Here is a 7,205-nt window from a genome sequence, read left to right as displayed (position 1 = left end):
AAACATATGATTAAAAGTAAATCTAATTAATATTTTTGGTCCATTTTAGTTTTCTGCAAATTTTATAAAAATTTTGACAGAGTTCTGTCTGTATTTTGAGAAACCAGTTCTTCAAATACCTGTAAAAAGCACTTCTGAAAGTTTTTCTCAACCACTACTTCGATTTCACAATCAAACTCAATCAATTTCACAATCATTTCAATAAATTTTTCAAGTTCAAAATTCAATACTCCTCGAAATACTAGCAATACATTTCATTCAAATTAAATAAAATAGTTCCACTCATATTTCATTTGAGATAAAACAATTTATATACATCCTTACAACTTCACATCAAAAGAAATACAAACTAAACTTTATTACAAACTTCATACAAATTTTTGTACAAGTTGCTCAAGACCCATTTGCACGTCCATACATTTATATGCAATACATACATGAAAAGAAATATTTACAATTAGGGTATAAATTATACCCGAAGACTTTAAGCTGATAGCTCCTCACACCTCAAGATACTCGCTTCTCTAGTCTCTCAGATTCTGACAAGAATAGAAGCCATCGCTGAGTACTAGGACTCAGTGGTGCACAACATACTAAAATAATCTTTATGCAGAATATAATCACATTTATTAAAAAATTTGACTAAACATAAGCATTAAACACAAAACATGAATTATGAGATTTTAATGCAAACCACGTTCATTTCAAAGTATCAAAACACATTTCATAAAACCCACAGTTAGATCATGCCATTCGAAACAAATAGAATCTCAATAGCCAGAGGCTAAAGAGAAATCACATCACAAGGCTAACTAGCTCAAATATATGGATATCCATTCACATCCTCTTCTACTGGCACACCTCAACACTTCTCCAGAGAAGGAATCAAAATTCGAAACTAATTACCCCCACTAGTCGTGCTAGTGAGGTGTTCAAATATATGGTCATGACACTGTGGTTTCAAAACTTATCTTAACAATTTGCTAAACATTGTCATTTCAAATATAAACAATAACTTTCACAATTTAAATCAAACATCATAAGAATGCCATAATTCAATATTTCACATTGTTCAAAACAGTATGCAGAAGATAATTATAAAAGGTATACGTTGTGCACAAACCTCAAGCGAGTTGCCTCTTGGTCTTGACTCGGTTCCTCGGGTTTTTTCCCGGTATTCTTTTCAACTGAAACACACAATTTTATATTGTTTCAGTACTAGAACTTAACATAAATCCAAAATAATTTAACTTCACATATACCTAGTTCTAACGTGTTAAATTCGACGTTCCCAAAATTTTTATGTTTTGGGTTACTATTCACTATACTATTCAAGTCAAATAATTGACTTTTTAATTGGGCACTCCAACTTCACCCACATACCACATTTTTGTCACTAAACTTGTTGGTTTTGGTTGTTTACTCAAATCCTAAGTCTTTTAGGTAAATTTGGTAAATTTTAGTTTTGGAGTCCTAAGTTGCACTGTTCCATTGGTCACTTTATTGTTGGAATTTGGCAAAACTTTCTTCATAGAAAATGTTATCCATTGTCTTAAGTTTATTCTCCTTTTTGAATCACCCCAATTGGAGTTTTGTAGCTCAAGTTATAGCCAAAATACAGTTACTGTTCATGCTGTAATTTTGGTTCTGGCAGATTTTTGATCCAACTTCGTTCAATAATTTGATCAAGTTAAGTCTGTAATTTGGTCTAATTTCCTTCATACGAAATGTTCTACTATATCTTAGGTTTTCATCGGTTCAAGATTCACCTAAATCGGAGTTTTCTAGAGAGAGTTATAGCCATTGAAACCTTACTGTTCAAATGACAATCCTGCAGTTTTGCAGGTTCAGTAACTCAACTTTGCTCAATAATTTGATTAGGTTAATGGCATAATTTGGGTTGGTGTTCTTCATGAAAGTTTTAGATCTATATCTTATCTAGTTACTGGTAAATTTTCAGGTCATTTTGACCTTCCTAGCTCGAGTTATGACCAAATGAACAAATACTGTTCATTTCGTCAGTTTGTGCAGTGATAGCCTGCACTTAACCAACTTTGGTCAATTGGTTCACTAGGTTTTGGTCAGTTTTTGGGCATGGTTCCTTAATGAAAATTGTGTCATTTTATGTCTATTTTCATCCCCAATTGGTTGCATATCAATTAAACTTGTAAAATTTTCATTTTGGTCCTTCAAAGTTGGCTTGGTCATGCTGCCAGCAGCATGACCATTTACCCTACGAATTTGACTTTCATTCAAATAATTCCCACACATCTCCTTTGGTCATTATTGACCATTTTTCTCTTCATTATAGGTCAAAGTCATCATTTATGCATTTCTCCAAAATTTGCCTCAAATCCTAGGCCTCCAAACCCTAATCACACTAAAATATTGCATTTATTCACATTTATGCATTTCCATCTTACTACCATTCTCATGCAAGTTTACTAACACATTTAAATCCATCAAACCATACAAAATGATACTCCCCTTAAACAGGCCAAAATTTCAGTTTGGTCCTCCCCCCATATTTTTATTTCATTTTAAGTTTATTTACAAGCTCTTGATGCCATAGAAACACCAATTAAAAAAAAAATTTAAAGTTTATATTACTAACCTTGAGCAGAATTTTCTTCCTCCTTTTCTTCAAATTTTTCTTCTTTCTTTTCCTTGAATCCTCTTTCCTAGTTGCCCAAACAAAGTCTAGTTATGGTAGGACAATTTTCTATGATTGGATTTTGGTTCTTCAAGCTAAAAAATGAGCATTAATGGTGGTTTAAGTGAGGGAGAGGGTGAGGGAGAGAGAGTGACATTTTGAAAAAGAAGAAAACTTGTGTTTTTTTTTTTTTTTCTTTTCTTTCTTTTTATCTATTTTACTTATGGAAGACCACAAAATCTAATTTAATAAATAAATAAATTTATTTATTTATGGCATCATGCATGAGGTCATGCATGATGTCATCACTTTTTTACTTTTTCATTTTCCTCTCTTTTTTTTTTCTATTAGTTCTTTAATTTAATTCTCGATTCCAAAATTTTCTTTTCTCCGATTTTATTTGACAGTTAGGTCAGGAGTCAGCTCTCGGGATCAATTGACCAAATTGCCCCTCGCCGGTTCATCCCGGTTTGCAAATAATTCCATATTTCTTCCGGCTCCCTGACCTAATTATTTGACTGGCTTAACAGTTTTTTTTCGTGATTTTCTCTTTTCCACTATGTTCATAAGGGTCCTAAGGACCGCAGCGTTACTTTTTATGGTTCGAAATTTGAGTTAAAAACGACTTCGCAGTCGTTCCCGAGAAAGTCACCCATCGCCGTGACTCTCGGCTCGTTTAACTTCTTATGATCTGTTTTTCTTGTTTATACTTAACTAATTGAACATTACTAATTATTTGTGTTTATGGTTTATCTAGTTGTCTTAAGTATGGTTCTTATCCCCTTAATTGTCTGGACCAACACCAATCACCAGAACAGTGAAATCTACCAGGCTATGCAAACGGGGGTGTTACAATTGTCCCCCCCTTAAAATAAATTTCGTCTCGAAATTTTACCTAGTACTAATCTCTGAATAGCTGTGGGTGTTGTCTCCTCTTGTCCTCTTCTCGTTCCCAAGTAGCCTCCTGGCCCGAATGATGGTTCCACAACACTTTTACCAACGGTATCTGCTTGTTCCGTAGCTGCTTCACCTCATAAGCCAGAATCCCTATGGGTTCTTCTTCATATGTGAGGTCTGGATTCACTTCAATTTCCTCTACTGGTAATGATCGGTACCTCCTCAACATAGACACATGGAAGACATTATGTATCTTCTCCAACTCTGGAGGTAGTGCCAAACGATATGCCAAAGGACCCACTCTTTCCAGAACCTCATATGGCCCAATGAAACGAGGACTCAGTTTCCCCTTTCTACCGAATCTCATAATTCTCTTCCAAGGAGAAACCTTGAGGAAAACTTTCTCACCCACTGCATACTTAATATCCGTTCTCTTCAAATCAATGTAGGACTTCTGACAGTCTGATGCAGTCTTAAGTCGATCTCTGATTACCTTGATCTTCTCCTCAGTTTGCTGAACAATTTCGGGTCCAATCATCTTTCTTTCACCCACGTCATCCCAACACAACGGGGTTCTACATTTTCTGCCATACAAAGCTTCATATGGAGGCATTCTAATGCTTGATTGGTAGCTGTTGTTGTAAGCAAACTCAATCAAAGGCAAGTGTGTATACCAACTACCCTCAAACTCAATCACACAAGCCCGTAGCATGTCCTCCAAAATCTGAATTACCCTCTCAGACTGGCTATCTGTCTATGGGTGGAATGCAGTACTGAAGTTCAATCTAGTTCCTAGGGCTCTCTGAAGACTACCCCAGAATCTAGAAGTGAACCTAGGATCTCTGTCTGATACAATGGATACTGGCACTCCATGAAGTCTCACAATCTCATCAATGTACAACTTGGACAATCTTTCTAAACTGTAGTCCATCCGAACTGGCAGAAAATGAGCAGACTTGGTCAGTCTGTCAACAATGACCCAAACAGCATCATGACTCTTCTGTGTCCTCGGAAGTCGCATCACAAAATCCATCGTTATTCTCTCCCATTTCCACTCTAGTACTGGTAGTGGATGTAACAACCCAGCGGGTACTTGATGCTCTACCTTTACTTGCTAACAAGTTAGGCATTTAGAAACAAACTCTGCCACATCTCTTTTCATACCCATCCACCAGTAATGCTCCTTTAGCCCTCTATACATTTTTGTACCACCAGGGTGCATGGCAAAAGGAGACTCATGTGCTTCCTTCAAAATGATCTTCCTTAATTCAACATCATTAGGAACACATATTCTGCCCTGGTGTAGCAGTAGACCATCATCTCTGATTGAGAGTTCTGGTTTATTGCCCTGCCTGACTTCTTCCAATAGCTTCTGATACTTCTGATCATTCTGAGCAGCCATTCTAATATGATCAAGCAACACTGGCTGTACATGCCATGCAATTGCTGTCTGCCCATCATCATTAATCTCTAAGTTGGCATGCAATGATCTTAACTCATGTACCAAAGACAAAGGAGTAACTCGTAGACTTGCCATAGTCTTGCGACTTAAGGCATCAGCCACAACATTAGCTTTCCCTGGCTGATAGTCTATCAGACAATCGTAGTCTTTTATCAACTCTAACTATCTCCTCTATCTCAAATTCAGCTCTTTCTGGGTGCCCAAATACTTCAAACTATTATGATCTGTATAGATGTAACACTTTTCCCCATACAAATAGTGTCTCCATGTAACGATCGGGCTCCAACCACTAGAGGAATTGTCCACTTTGGCCATAAGCCTCATGATTTTGTCCCATAGGTGGAATGGAGAACTTCCCAGGAGGTCACCCATCCTAGGATTTCTCTCAAGCCAGCACGCTTAACCCTGGAGTTCTTCCAACTCTCCAGGCCATTCCACCAAAAGGCGCCTCTAGTGATTAGTTCCCCCATTTTATATATCATTACTTTTTGAACCCAAGACCATCTCCGTGCTTTGTCGATGTGGGATTTGCCTAAGGGACCTTTCTCCCCCCCTTTCGGGACTCAGCGTCCTCGCTGAGGTTTGCCCCATCATCGCCCAAGAGGACACGCAAGCGGCTCTGATACCAATTGTAACGATCGGGCTCTAACCACTAGAGGAATTGTCCGCTTTGGCCATAAGCCTCACGGTTTTGTCCCATAGGTGGAATGGAGAACTTCCCAGGAGGTCACCCATCCTAGGATTTCTCTCAAGCCAGCACGCTTAACCCTGGAGTTCTTCCAACTCTCCAGGCCATTCCACCAAAAGGCGCCTCTAGTGATTAGTTCCCCCATTTTATATATCATTACTTTTTGAACCCAAGACCATCTCCGTGCTTTGTCGATGTGGGATTTGCCTAAGGGACCTTAAAAAATTTGGACCATTTCTCGATTTGTGAGTGTCATCCTTGCGCAGGGGCCATGCTAATCTTCTCTGTATCGCATGAGTCCTTGGGTACACAACTCCACTTCAGCACAGTTTTCCATCCTCAGACGGATGGGCAATCAGAAAGAGTAATCCAGGTAAACAATTGAAACCAATGGAATTGATACAAATATTGAATTAAAATGATAATAATAACATGAAATATATGCTAGGTCCTTGAGGATATGCTGAGGGGTTGTGTCATTGAGTTTGAGGGAAGTTGGGATCGATACCTCCCACTGGCAGAATTTGCATACAACAATAGCTACCAAGCTAGCATCCAAATGGCCCCATATGAAGCACTATATGGGAGGAAATGTAGAACTCCAGTGTGCTGGACTGAATTGGGCGAAGACAAACTGGTAGGGCCAGACCTGGTGAAACAGACTGAGGAGAAAGTAAAACTAATCAAAGCCAATCTGAAGGTTGCCTCGGATAGACAGAAATCTTATGCCGACCTGAAGAGAAAAGAAATAGAATATGTGGTTGGCGACAAAGTGTTCCTTAAGGTATCACCGTGGAAGAAGGTATTGAGGTTTGGAAGGAAAGGTAAGTTGAGCCCTAAGTTCATTGGCCCATATGAAGTCATTGAACGTGTGGGACTAGTAGCCTACAGGCTAGCTTTACCACCAGAGCTGGATAAGATCCACAATGTGTTCCACGTGTCTATGCTAAGAAGATACCGCTCAGATCCTTCACATGTCATCTCCAGGGAAGAAATTGAAATACAACCGGATTTGACATATGAAGAAGAACCCATACGGATGCTGGCTCGGGAAATGAAAGAGTTGAGGAATAAGCAGATTCCACTGGTGAAAGTGCTTTGGAGGCACCACAACACCGAAGAGGCAACTTGGGAAAGTGAAGAGACGATGAGGCAACAGTTTCCTCAACTGTTTGCATCAGGTAAATTTCGAGGACGAAATTTAAATTAGAGGGGAAGATTTGTAACACCCTCCCTGTAGCAACTCCGTACATTCTACTGTTTGGTGACGATGTCGGTCAGCTAGAACATCCGGAAAAATATTTAAACTAAAGTGAGGAACCATAATTAACTCAAATATTAATAAGAAAAATTTAGTAAAAATTTTAGAAATAAAATACAACTAAGTCAAATGAGCCGGTGCCCAAGCGATGGGTAACCCAGAGGGAAGTTGCGGTTCTCGCAACTAGGAGCCCTAGACCCGGGGAAAAATTCATAAAATAATTTTTGGGACTCCAGAGAAGGGT

General features: G+C 38.6%; 1 pseudogene; it reads right to left on the bottom strand.

Annotated features, from left to right (window-relative positions):
• Positions 1-5,920: 5,920 nt before the first annotated feature.
• On the bottom strand, positions 5,921-5,993 carry LOC131180425 (U6 spliceosomal RNA; annotated as a pseudogene).
• Between the last annotated feature and the right edge of the window lie 1,212 nt (positions 5,994-7,205).

Source organism: Hevea brasiliensis, chromosome 5 (assembly GCF_030052815.1).
Source record: "Hevea brasiliensis isolate MT/VB/25A 57/8 chromosome 5, ASM3005281v1, whole genome shotgun sequence".
In the NCBI taxonomy this organism is placed as follows: domain Eukaryota; kingdom Viridiplantae; phylum Streptophyta; class Magnoliopsida; order Malpighiales; family Euphorbiaceae; genus Hevea; species Hevea brasiliensis.
Note: the sequence above shows the minus strand (reverse complement) of the source record. Positions and strands in the feature narration are given on the sequence as shown.